This window comes from Oncorhynchus masou, chromosome 5 (genome assembly GCF_036934945.1).
Source record: "Oncorhynchus masou masou isolate Uvic2021 chromosome 5, UVic_Omas_1.1, whole genome shotgun sequence".
Lineage (NCBI taxonomy): Eukaryota > Metazoa > Chordata > Actinopteri > Salmoniformes > Salmonidae > Oncorhynchus > Oncorhynchus masou.
The window spans coordinates 42,134,630-42,148,264 of NC_088216.1; the positions used below are offsets into that span (position 1 = coordinate 42,134,630).

A 13,635-nucleotide genomic window follows, 5' to 3' on the forward strand; every position below is an offset into this window, starting at 1 on the left:
CCACAAACAAACACAGACAATACTAGTGCACTGCCCTGACGTTCACATCCAGTAGTGTCCATAGACAGACTCTTCAGAGTGTGAGGGTAAGATAAGGAACATGGCAGGGAGGGAGAGACAAGATGAGTGCAGACAATGTACAGTGCCAGCCTCACCCTGCTGGAGTAGACAAAAACATGAGGTGCCAAACACACATACAACACACTCCAACAAAACTTTATTGAAAATACCATTTTTTCTCTGTTGAGCAAAGAAGAAGGATAACTCCTTCTATTCAGCTTACAGTTGTAAAACATTGTGGTGTGAAGTAATAGGAAGAAAATGGCAATTACTTTTAGTGTTCGGCAGGTTATCCCAAAATGATTTTCCCTTTTCAGTCTGTGTGTGTGCCTCTGTGAAGTCAAACATCAGAAGGGAAGTGGCTGTATAGCAGTTTACCTCAACAGCATTTGCTTTGAAATCATGTACGGCTTAATGTAAAATGGTATGTTCCTAACATATTTTCAAAGAATCAAACATGAATCTAAATTATGAGAGTACAAATTGGGGCCACAATTAATCAAGGATGGACCGCAAACGGTCCCCGGGCCACAACATTAATATAAATTGTGAATTGATCCATGGGAGTGCCGAGTTTAAATTCAAGCTACAAGCACGTATCCCAAGTTAGGATTGGGTCAACCCCGCAGTCATACCCATGACTTGTTGGCTGATTACTCTTGCCATAACTACCAAAGGAGAGACACTAGCTGTGTTGTATTATGGTTCTGATAAACTTGTTGATATCAGTTTGTTTTGAGTGGAATTGTAATTTCACCTTAAATGAACTGAAGAGAGCCAAAGTGTAAACAGTGCCAGACTGGTTCAGACAATTCCAAAAGATGAACTGACTGAATCTATTTGACCATCCCAAATCAGGTTAGAGTTATCTCCGTGGGCCGTGCTCAACGACATATTGTAGACATAGGGTGGATTTGGCCAAATGGAGAACGTTTAGTCTCATTTAAAAGGAAATAATCCTATTATCTAGGAGAGTGAGTTGAGGAGTGGCTGCTGATCTGACCCAGAATGACCAGGATTGTGAGAACTAAGAGTTCCCAGACTGCTAAGAGTTCCCAGACTGCTACTGCTGTTGTGTCTTACAGAATGTTGTCACCATACAGATGGAGTTCAGTAGATTTTACATTCCTTCCAATATAATAAATATACAGCGTAAAAATAATAGGCCCTAAAACTGAACCCTGGAGGACCCCCCTTCGTAAGCCGTCGAAACTCAGATTTCCGTGCCCTCCTGTACCACACATTGTGTTCTGTCAGAGAGATAAATGCTGAGGTGTCTGTGGGTGAGGACGGGTAGAGCTGAGAGAGATGGGGAGGAGGACAAGTGAGGTGGAGAGGTACAGAGAGAAACAGAGAGGGAGAGAGAGATACCATGCACACATGCCTCAGAAATACTGATATGTACAGCTCTGAGCTCTATGACCAGTGGGGTGCCAGCTCCGCTCCCAGGCACAGGAAGCCAATAGGAATGAAAGGAATGCAGTCAGGCAATGCAGTGATGGAGGGAACAGAAGTTACCATACACACAGGGCAGATTGCCAAAAAGAAAGAAAGACAGAAAGAAAGATAGATAGATACATACTGCACCTATCACAGTGTTCAACATGTACATGTATATGGCATAATTCAATTTTAGATGTAGAATATTTGATAGAGATTATTATTATTATGAGGAGTCCTACTGTAGCTTCATGCAGTGTTATGATTCCTGGAATATGTCATATTATCTCAGTCACAGATTTCCTGGTACTGGGTGGAGGCCTGAGGGTATATCCCTGGGCAAACACTCATCTGTTATTCAATCTCTGGGGGGGGCACAGGGTGTGTTCACCACCCTCCATCTATTTATTTCAGTCTCTCTGTTCTGTGGCTCTGCTCTGTTCTGTCTGTCTGTCTGATGGTCTCTTTCTCTGATTGTGAGACACACCGGCTGAGCTATGACTTCTGTGTGTCACTGAGCAAAACTGTCCTTTCCACCGGCAAGGCAGAGCAGGAAGCGTGAAGGAACTGAGAGAATGAATGTGATGGATCATTGTTGTGTTCCAGCCTTTCCCAGGCACATGTGAAAGATGTGGTGACATTTATCTTTGACACTTGGAAGGTCTTATATCTTTTTGGGGGTGTATAGTTATGGTATATTCCATTTACTGATATTCTATTTACCGTCTCTCTCTGCCATCACATCAATTCCCTTTCACATCAGGGTAGTGTGTTTTCTATCAGAGACCACTCTAGTCAACGTCCTGTAACAAACCTCAGACTCTACTGTCTCTAGCTAGCAGTGGTGTGGTGACTGTGAAGGTGTTGAGATGCTAGCGAAAATGGGTTGCCTTTCAGCCTTTCCATTCCTGGTAGAGATGCTATGTTACGCTAAGCCACAGATGCTATGTTACGCTAAGCCACAGATGCTATGTTACGCTAAGCCACAGAGAAGACAAGTAATACACACTCACTTCGTTTCACTGGAAGCAGAGATGCTGGAAAGCGCAGTGATACGACGCCCTCGCACACTCCTCTCTCTCTCTCTCTGTGTGTGTGTGTGTGTGTGTGTGTGTGTGTGTGTGTGTGTGTGTGTGTGTGTGTGTGTGTGTGTGTGCGTGCGTGCGTGTGCGTTTGCGTGCGTGCGCGTGCGTGTGTGTTTGCGTGCGTGCATGTGCGAGCGCGTGTGTTGGTGTTTGTGTGTGTGCGTGTGCGTGTGTGTGTGTGTGTTTGTGCATGTACTGTAACCTCAAAGGATTGTAAATGTCTTGTCTTATGTCTTGCTCTCTGCAGGCAACAACTTGAAATGAATGACATCAAATGTAGGTTTCATTTAAACCCTGCGCTCTGACTCCTTTGAGACCACGGGAACGAGTTGAAACTTCGTAAGCTCGTATCATGTACGTTTCAAATCTAAAATGCTCGACAAAGTTCATTCACGTGGAACACACCTCGTTGATGACAACAAATTGAAAAGATGAGGGAGGCCATGAATAATGGATAGAAATAGACAGTACAGCATTTTGCCTTTCTGTCTATGTTGCTATTAGTGGGTTTTCCTTCCACCCCCAAGTGAGTCATCATACATCCAGCATCACCCTTTACTGCAGTGGGCTAAATCAGGGTCGAATAGAGTGTTTCTTGGTAGTCTTAAACAAATCTATTTCGAAACAAAAGTATACACCTCACATACATGGTTATGTTATTTTTTTAAATAAGACACCTGTACCATGTCAGATATAGAGTTGAAATGCATTTCATTTTTAGTTTGCATCCCAATATTACACAGAGAAGACTGAAATATAACAAAACCGTATAAAAAACATGTTTTAAAATGTATTAATGATAAAATGATGAAAAATATTAATAACATTCCATCCATGAGGCTAAAGAGGGTGCTTTTGGTCATTGACTGCCGAAAAAGGCTACCACTTCTTTTGCACATACCTGCAAATCTCCCTTTCCATCACCCAGTGTCTGTGCCCCTTTCAAAAGCTACCTTTCAAAGTGACAACAACAACTAGTGATGGTTGGTCATTATATGGTATATAGTTTTGCAGTTATAATTTTGGGCAGCAGGTAGCCTGGCGGTTAGAGCATTGGGCCAGTAACCCGAAAGGTCGTTGTTGCATAATACCAGAGCCGACAAGGTGAAAAATCGGCCAATGTGCCTCTGTGCAAGGCCCTTAACGCTAATTTACTCCAGGGGTGCAGTACTACTATGTCTGATCCTGTAAGAACAACACGTTTCACTGCACCTATCTGGTGTATGTGATACTAAAACATCCATTTTTGTTGTATTGTTCCAGAAATATACTGAGAGTCATGCAATGACTCAACTTTTCCAGCAGGGGGTGGCAGTTAACGAACCATTTGACCACCCTGAGGCTACAGTACTTCTCATTGAATCTCAACATTGGCTAAAGCCCAAGGGAGTCTTACCATGACAAAATCACCCATCACACATCCTCTTTACTCATTATGCACAATAATTCCCTCTCTGCACTTGACCTATGGTCTCGGTCACTCCTCTACTAAGACTGAAAGTCAACCACTGTCCCAGAGAGAGTGTTATGTCCCAATGGGCTACTTCTGTCTGACAGTGACCTTTTGACGTCTTGACCTAGTGACCTCCACAGGCTAAACACAGTCTGTGCTGGAAGATTTATCACCGCAACAGAAATACTGGCCATAAGTAATTAAAGGAGGCTGATTACCCAATCTGGAATTTCACAGAGAGAGTTTCTGTTCCACTAAAAGGAAATTCATTTGATTGAATTTCAAATTCATGTAATAATCAGAGAACTCATACCCATTGGTCCAAGAAGCATAACACAGGGTGCAATCATAGTGGTTACTATGCAAATATGACCAATTTGAACTTTTCATAACTAGGTATTTTGTGAAATATCACTGTTTTGCGATGTCACGCTGTAACTCTCAACAATAGTTGGTCTGGAGTGAGATACCATCTCTATTATGGAAATACTTCATTTGTGTGTTATTTACAACACATACTCTCATCTACGTCTCGTATAACTTCAATGGTGAGCAGTGAGCGTCTATGAAACAGTGCACATCTCCAATATGAATTCATCGAATTGTTCTGCTTAACAGTAGAGATTTATTTAGGTGTAGATGACATCAGTCCTAAACCTCTATATGAAGCGCTTTCAACTCTCAAACCAACAAGAACTCCTTGGACTGTAATTTGAGTTTGTCACCTCCAAGTCAGAGCAAAATAGCTTGTGAATGTCCTCATTATGGACCATTATTGTCAAAAAGGGCATAAAACTCCTGATTTAGGAGCTCAACAAACCACACATACACAACTATATATATATATATATGGAGTAGCCCTGGGAAGATTAAAAATAGAGAGGAACTTTAGTGTTTTGGGCAAGAGAGTGAGCAAAAGGCTGAGCCATGAGTTCAGTCGTGTTTTTTTTATCAAACTAGATTTAAGTGTGGTGCACTGTAAGTTCAAGATGAGGAGGATCAAGAAATCAAGAGCTGGGAATGCTCTGCACTCTGTTTTTTTTTGTGTGTCTTATGATGACTAGTTTTGATCTAGTCTCTGATAATGACTTTATGTTTTCAACTTTTGGTTGCCTGAAGATTGTCCCACGCCGTAGAAATACAATCAGTGGTAAAGTACACAAATGTCGAACTCTACAGCTAGGACAGATTGTGTAGCCATACAACTAAGAAAATGTTTGTATGTTGCAATTTCAAATTGCGCTATCGCTATCATAAAGGCAGTTTTTCAAAGGAATAAGACGACGTGTGCCAATGGACAGGAAGGGAGAGAGGGGGGAAATGAGATGGACAAATTGCAAGCACATTTAGTTGATTTGTTCTTTTTCCCTGCTTAGGGACCTGTAGGGCAGTGATCAGTGCTGTGGGACACATGGAAATACATTGGTCAGATTATGAAAGCAGGCCAATTCACTCTCAACGCTCCTAGCTATCTCTCCTCCTTCTCACTCTGCAAGTTCTATTAACCGTATGGGGAGAAAGTAGCACATCAGAGTGATCAAAACAAAATGAACCATTAGGAAATTTCCCCTTACCCGGTGTACTCTCTCTGTTTCTGTGTGTGTCTCTCTGTGTGTGTCTCTCCACACACACACACACACACACACACACACACACACACACACACACACACACACGCTTGCAGGCACAAACACACACACATGCACACACACACACTCTGACACTGGTGGTGGGACTGTTGTTTTGTGTTCCCTTCTTCTGAGCGGACTGACTAAGTCTCAGGGGTGGGTGGGGTCTGTTTCCAATTTTCGACCCTCTCCCCGTCCCGAGTCCCAAGCAACATCACCTCCGAATTCAACGACAAAAGGAAAAACCTACTGTAGGTAGAATAATCATATTTTCCACCGAATGCCCAGAGTTTTTCCGCATGTGATATTAGTGTGGTATCATTTAACATGAACAACAAAGCGAGTGTGGGAAGCTACATCACAAAGCGAGGAAGAACCAAAGCTAAAGCTGTTCTCCAGAAACGCACAATGAGAGACTTGACACATGAACATCTGCCGGGGAGTTTGACTCAAACAAGATGACAACAACGATGAATCAACAAAACCCCGTCTTTACCAACTTGAATAAACAACATATCTCCTCATCTGCACACGTGTTACCCTTACTCTCTAACGTGAGCATGTCAAGTACAGTGGAGTTGAAGTGAAGTGTAAAGTGACATATCATTCTCTTGTCAGCCCATCTCTAATCGCATAGAACCCCTGAGAAACCAGATTGCAGAGTGATACAAAAGTACCCATCTGATACAGAACAGTAAAACCATTTTTTTCTTACCAGTATTAGATTTGGACAGCCAGTGTTAGGTGCTTTCTTGTCCCTCATACAGCAGTCAGCAAGCAGGTCAATCTCAGAGGGACGGGTTGAAGTGGGTGGGTGGGTTAGATACTTGCTGGACAGCGGGGTGGGTGGAGAGCAAGTGTGTACGTTCAAGGAGAGAGAGAGAGAAGAAGTGCTTGAGACAAGGGGCTTGCTCTGCCTTTTGAGCCACTCTCACTTCCGCTCTCTCTCTCTCTCTCTCTCTCTCTCTCTCTCTCTCTCTCTCTCTCTCTCAGACTCACACAGTTGCTCAGCTCTATCAGTGTGATGTAGGTTTTGTCAGTGCAACCCCTGAACCAGAAGCTACGGGGAGAGTAAGAGAAAAAAAAATGGAAAGTGTGTGTGAGCAGTGGTGTAAAGTACTTAAAGTAAAAATACTTTAAATTACTACTTAAGTCGTTTTTTGGGGTATCTGTACTTTACTTTACTATTTCTATATTTTTGACTACTTTTACTTTTACTCCACTACATTCCTAAAGAAAATAATGTACTTTTACTCCAAATATTTTCCCTGACACCCAAAATACTTTCTACATTTCGAATGCTTAGCATTGCAGGAAAATAATCGATTTCACGCATTTATCAAGAGAACATCCCTGGTCATGCATTCTTCCTCTGATCTGGCGGACTCACTAAACACAAATGCTTTGTTTGTAAATTATGTCTGAGTGTTGGAGTGTGCCCCTGGCTATCCATAAATTAAAATAACAAGAAAATGGCACTGTAAGGTTTGCTTACAGTTTTTTCCAACTGCTTACACACGTTTTCAAAACTGTCTCCTTTCTTCAAAACTCTACACACAATTCCCAAAACTGCACACACAAAATGCAAAATGTCTCACATCTCCTTCAAAATGTAACACTGCATTCAAAATGCAATATACACATGTCAGAATGAACACTGCTTTCATAATAGTACATTTTTGGATATACCATGTAAACACTGTTGTTCTAAATCTAAAGCTCTTTGGTCTTTCATAGACTTATATCTACATTTCAATACAATGTTCTAGAGTGAAAGTAATCTGCTGAGAGGGGTAACAAGTACACTGTAAACACCAATGCAATGTAGAAACAGAAAATATTTATTAGGCCAAACATTACTGTTGTATACAGTAGCATACAACAAAACCATGAACATATGTAAACCAAAAGTATATTCTTTAGAATACAGTAAGGAACACAATTGTGTGTGTGGAGTCCCGGGGGTTCAGTCCAGGAATTGGTAAGGGGGGGGGGCTTCATCTCTTCTCCGGCCTGGGTCTGGCCACAATACTTCATCCACATCACAAGATACGTTTTCTCTTGCCAAACATCGAGGGAAGTATCTCCTAGCGTGGCGTATCCAACCTTGGACAGAGGCAGCCTCTATGTCCCCACCTGCGTCCTCCATTGCCTGGAGAAGCGGCACGCGGGCATATGGTTGGCGATCAACCATATGCCCGCATGCAACTACAAATTGTGGATGGGTGGCAAACCAGTTTTGGACCAGAACAGCCCGGTGAAAACTAACATTGTCCCATAAAAGCATAAATATAGCAGGTGAATTACATGGGCATCCAGCTCCAATACTCTCTGTAACAGACAAAAGGATATACAGATGAGTAAATATGGTATGTCTGAAGTACTGGAAGTAGTGTTGCATACATACCTCTACAAAGTCATGTCGCATATTCTTGACTCTGTCAGAGTTTCTCTCAAATGGCACCTTGTAAAGTTGTTTCATCGTCACTCGGTGCTGTTGGAGGATACGTTATATGGTCGACAGGCTTACAGCATTGATGTTGTTAAATATGGTGTCATTATTCAAAATATGCTCTCTTATCTCTCGAATCCTAATTGCATTGTTGGCCAAAACCATATTTATAATTGCAGTCTCTTGTACATCTGTAAACAAGAGTCCTCGTCCTCCATGACGTTTTTGCCTTTCCACTCTGTACAGAATTCAAACACAGTATGTGTTCAGCATAGGAACTGTAAACAATGTACAAAAAAATGTACTTTTTCCAACACTGTGTGTGTGTGTGTGTGTGTGTGTGTGTGTGTGTGTGTGTGTGTGTGTGTGTGTGTGTGTGTGTGTGTGTGTGTGTCAGAGAGAAAGTAAGAGTGAGAGAGAGAGAGCGAGAGAGAAAGAGAGAAAGAGAGAGAGAGAAAGAGAAGAGAGAGTGTGTGTGTGTGTGTGTCAGAGAGAAAGTAAGAGTGAGAGAGAGAGAGAGAGAAAGAGAGAAAGAGAGAGAGAAAGAGAAGAGAGAGAGAGAGTGTGTGTGTGTGTGTGTGTGTCAGAGAGAAAGTATGAGTGAGAGAGAGAGAGAGAGAGAAAGAGAAGAGAGAGAGAGAGAGAGAGTGTGTGTGTGTGTCAGAGAGAAAGTAAGAGTGAGAGAGAGAGAGAGCAAGAGTGTGAGAGAGAGAGCGAGAGTGTGAGAGAGAGAGCGAGAGTGTGAGAGAGAGAGCGAGAGTGTGAGAGAGAGAGAGACTGTGGCAGACATTGACAATGGCAGGAAATGTTGTATCAGGATGCACTGTATGAAAATACAAACAGTAAAATCAAATAACACCCATAAAAACAACTTAAAAACACATTGTACTCAAAATATCCTTCAGGAAGGTAGTGTTTTGACAGTTACTGTACATTTTTAACCTGGCATTACAATGCAATATCCCTCGGGCCATAACAATGTATCTTGTAGAGGGCTTTTACTGCAAATGATTATTTATTGATAGTCACTGGTTCAGGGAGGTATCTCACAAACCATGATCAATAAGCTGAATGTGTTATTAGTCATATATACGGGATACGCATGGAATACATTCTCCAACAAAATTCTTACTCGCAGGTTCCTTCTCGACAATGCAACAACAATAATAAGAAAAGAATACGAACATAAAGTAAATGGCAGTAGAATAATACATTTTAGTATAATACAGGAAGGCACAATTTATAGTCCAATATTTACACCTGTATTGGGGAAGGGGGGCGGGGGCAAGTGTACGTGTGTGTGTGTGTGTGTGTGTGTGTGTTGTATGTCTGTTTGGATGTGTGCATGAGTGAGTGAATGTGTGGTAAGGTGCGGACATACAGAGCAGGTGGTCTGTCCAGTTCAAATGTTTGCAGTCTGATGGCTTGCAGATAGAAACTGTCTCGGAGACGGTTGGTATCAGACCTCATGCTTTGACGCCGTCTACCCGACGGTAAGTGAAGGAACAGCTCGTGGCTGTGGGGGGGGTGGGGTTTCCTTGATGAAGCTGCGTTCCTTCCTCGGGCCCCATTTCGAGTAGATGTCCTGGATGGGTAACAGTTGTGTATTTATTGGCTGCAATGACTGCCAATTTACCAATATTAACTGGAAGAACAGAGTCATCTCCAAAAATAATAAGGGAAGGATCTAGTGGTAGTCATACTAGTGACCTGTGATAAGATCTGAATAATGTCGTCCCAATAATTGCCTAGATTAGGGCAGGACAAACAAAAACATATGCAGAAGTGTGCCCACACCCGATTTACATCTTGGGCAAAATGTTGAATATTTAAAATGTATCTTTATACATTCTCTCGGGTGTAGTAGACCCTATGTAAAATATTCAATTGCATCAACTTGTGCCTTGTGTTAAATGAAAGGTGCTGGGCATCTAAAAATTGTTTTCTCAATTTTTCGTCCTCAAAAATGAGACCAAGATCCTCATGCCACTGCATGCAAGCCTTCAGGGCTTCATCATTCCCTCACAGAGCTTGAAGACAAGAGGACATGTAAGAAATTAAACCTTTTTTTACCCCTTTCCTCTCCAGTCACAATGTATCAGTTGTAGATTATACTCATGGGCTGAGTCCTACCTCCCTGTTGAGTGTCAACATAATGCCTAACCTGTAGGTACTTGAAGAAATTGTAACGGTTTTCTTTACTTGAAGGAGAGGCGGACCAAAACACAGCATGGTATGAATAAACTAACAAAACAAGAAATGTGAAAAAACCAAAACAGCCCTATCTGGTGCAAACACAGAGACAGGAACAATCACCCACAAACACACAGTGAAACCCAGGCTACCTACGTATGATTCTCAATCAGAGACAACTAATACTAGGCCGAAACATAGAAATACCCAAATCATAGAAAAACAAACATAGACTGCCCACCCCAACGTCTTAGTCCTCCTTCTTGTCCGCTTCCGTGGCCTCCTAACCACGGTGACCCTACTAAATGACCGCTCTGGACAGAGGGGAGGAAGCTCTGGGCTGAGGGGCGAAAGCTCTGGACTGAGGGGCGAAAGCTCTGGACTGAGGGGCGAAAGCTCTGGGCTGAGGGGCGAAAGCTCTGGGCTGAGGGGCGAAAGCTCTGGGCTGAGGGGCGAAAGCTCTGGGCTGACTGGCGGCACTGGCGGCCCCTGGCTGACTGGCGGCACTGGCGTCCCCTGGCTGACTGGCGGCACTGGCGGCCCCTGGCAGACTGGCGGCACTGGCGGCCCCTGGCAGACTGGCGGCACTGGCGGCCCCTGGCAGACTGGCGGCACTGGCGGCCCCTGGCAGACTGGCGGCACTGGCGGCCCCTGGCAGACTGGCGGCACTGGCGGCCCCTGGCAGACTGGCGGCCCCTGGCAGACTGGCGGCACTGGCGGCCCCTGGCAGACTGGCGGCACTGGCGGCCCCTGGCAGACTGGCGGCACTGGCGGCCCCTGGCAGACTGGCGGCACTGGCGGCCCCTGGCAGACTGGCGGCCCCTGGCAGACTGGCGGCACTGGCGGCCCCTGGCAGACTGGCGGCACTGGCGGCCCCTGGCAGACTGGCGGCACTGGCGGCCCCTGGCAGACTGGCGGCACTGGCGGCCCCTGGCAGACTGGCGGCACTGGCGGCACTGGCGGCCCCTGGCAGACTGGCGGCACTGGCGGCCCCTGGCAGACTGGCGGCACCTGGCAGACTGGCGGCACTGGCGGCACTGGCGGCTCCGGGCAGACTGGCGGCTCCGGGCAGACTGGCGGCTCCGGGCAGACTGGCGGCTCCGGGCAGACTGGCGGCTCCGGGCAGACTGGCGGCACTGGCGGCCCCTGGCAGACTGGCGGCACTGGCGGCCCCTGGCAGACTGGCGGCACTGGCGGCCCCTGGCAGACTGGCGGCACTGGCGGCCCCTGGCGGCCCCTGGCAGACTGGCGGCACTGGCGGCCCCTGGCAGACTGGCGGCACTGGCGGCCCCTGGCAGACTGGCGGCACTGGCGGCCCCTGGCAGACTGGCGGCACTGGCGGCCCCTGGCAGACTGGCGGCACTGGCGGCCCCTGGCAGACTGGCGGCACTGGCGGCCCCTGGCAGACTGGCGGCACTGACGGCTCCGGGCAGACTGGCGGCTCCGGGCAGACTGGCGGCTCCGGGCAGACTGGCGGCTCCGGGCAGACTGGCGGCTCCGGGCAGACTGGCGGCTCCGGGCAGACTGGCGGCACTGGCGGCCCCTGGCAGACTGGCGGCACTGGCGGCCCCTGGCAGACTGGCGGCTTCCGGGCAGACTGGCGGCTCCGGGCAGACTGGCGGCCCCGGGCAGACTGGCGGCCCCGGGCAGACTGGCGGCTCCGGGCAGACTGGCGGCTCCGGGCAGACTGGCGGCTCCGGGCAGACTGGCGGCTCCGGGCAGACTGGCGGCGCTGGGCAGTCTGGCGGCGCTGGGCAGACTGGCGGCGCTGGGCAGACTGGCGTCGCTGGGCAGCGCTGGGCAGACGGGTGGCTCAGGTGGTGCTGGGCAGACGGGTAGCTCAGATGGCGCTGGGCAGACGGGTAGCTCAGATGGCGCTGGGCAGACGGGTAGCTCCGGCAACGCTGGAGAGGAAGGCTCTGGCAGCGCTGGACTGAGTAGCTCTGGTGCCTCTGGAAGAGGGGCTCTAGCGCCTCTGGACTGAGGGGCGGGATCTCTGGCTACGCTGGAGAGGAGGAAGGCTCCGGCAGCGCTGGACAGGCGTGAGCACCTGTAGGGATGAGACGGAGAAACAGCCTGGTGCGGGGGGCTGCCACCGGAGGGCTGGTGCGTGGAGGTGGTACCGGATAGACCGGACCGTGCAGGCACACTGGAACTCTTGAGCACCGAGCCTGCCCAACCTTACCCGGTTGAATGCTCCCGGTCGCCCTGCCAGTGCAGCGAGGTGGAATAACCCGCACTGGGCTATGCAGGTGAACCGGGGACACCGTGCGCAAGGCTGGTGCCATGTAAGCCGGCCCAAGGAGACCAGATGCGTAGAGCCGGCTTCATGGCACTTGGCTCGATGCTCACTCTAGCGATATTCTCCTGGCTGTGCCCAGGGTCCCTTTCCGTCCAATTCGTCCTCCCATGTCCATTCCTCCTCGCGCTGCTCCTGCTGCCTCTTCTCCTGCTGCACCTTAGCGACGACACTCCCCTGGCTTTGCCCAGGGTCCTCTCCCGTCGAGGATTTCTTCCCAAGTCCAGAAGTCTTTATCGCGCTGCTCCTGCTGCTGCCCGTTACCACGCCGCTTGGTCCTGTTGTGGTGGGTGATTCTGTCACGGTTTTCTTTACTTGAAGGAGAGGCGGACCAAAACGCAGCGTGGTGGTTATTCATGTTAAATTTATAAAGACACTATACATGAATAAACTAACAAAACAAGAAATGTGAAAAAACCAAAACAGCCCTATCTGGTGCAAACACAGAGACAGGAACAATCACCCACAAACACACAGTGAAACCCAGGCTACCTAAGTATGATTCTCAATCAGAGACAACTAATGACACCTGCCTCTGATTGAGAACCATACTAGGCCAAAACATAGAAATATCCAAATCATAGAAAAACAAACATAGACTGCCCACCCCAACTCACGCCCTGACCATACTAAATAATGACAAAACAAAGGAAATAAAGGTCAGAACGTGACAGAAATTAGTTTGAGGTAACTGAAAATGAGATGCCCGTTGCCCTATACAGATGACCAAATGTCTTTAATTCCTTTGTTGAACCAAGAAAATGTAATACCATCTCTTGGGGCTTTGGTTAAGATGAGGTTTGTTCATATATAGAGCTATGCCCTTCTGTTTGTTTACAGACTTCAATCAATATGTTTTGTAGTGTTTTCAATTAAAATGTTGTTTATCAGACCTAGCAAAACTTTAGGTGGGCTAATATAAGGTATAGATGCCAATGAAACAGGGGAAAGATTATTCCTCTATCTGTCTCCAAGAGGGTGAACATGTTGTATCTTGCCATAGCCACAGCCTTTAACTGAGATTC

At 46.9% G+C, this 13,635-nt stretch overlaps 1 protein-coding gene across 1 annotated transcript in view; it reads right to left on the bottom strand.

Moving 5' to 3' along the window:
• LOC135539607 (histone deacetylase 7-like) overlaps positions 1 to 6,536 on the bottom strand; it is a 94,124-nt gene extending 87,588 nt beyond the window's left edge. The window contains exon 1 of the mRNA XM_064965584.1: positions 6,382 to 6,536. The gene's annotated coding sequence lies outside the window, so the exon portion shown is untranslated. The remainder of the gene's footprint in view (positions 1 to 6,381) is intronic.
• Positions 6,537 to 13,635: the final 7,099 nt, after the last annotated feature.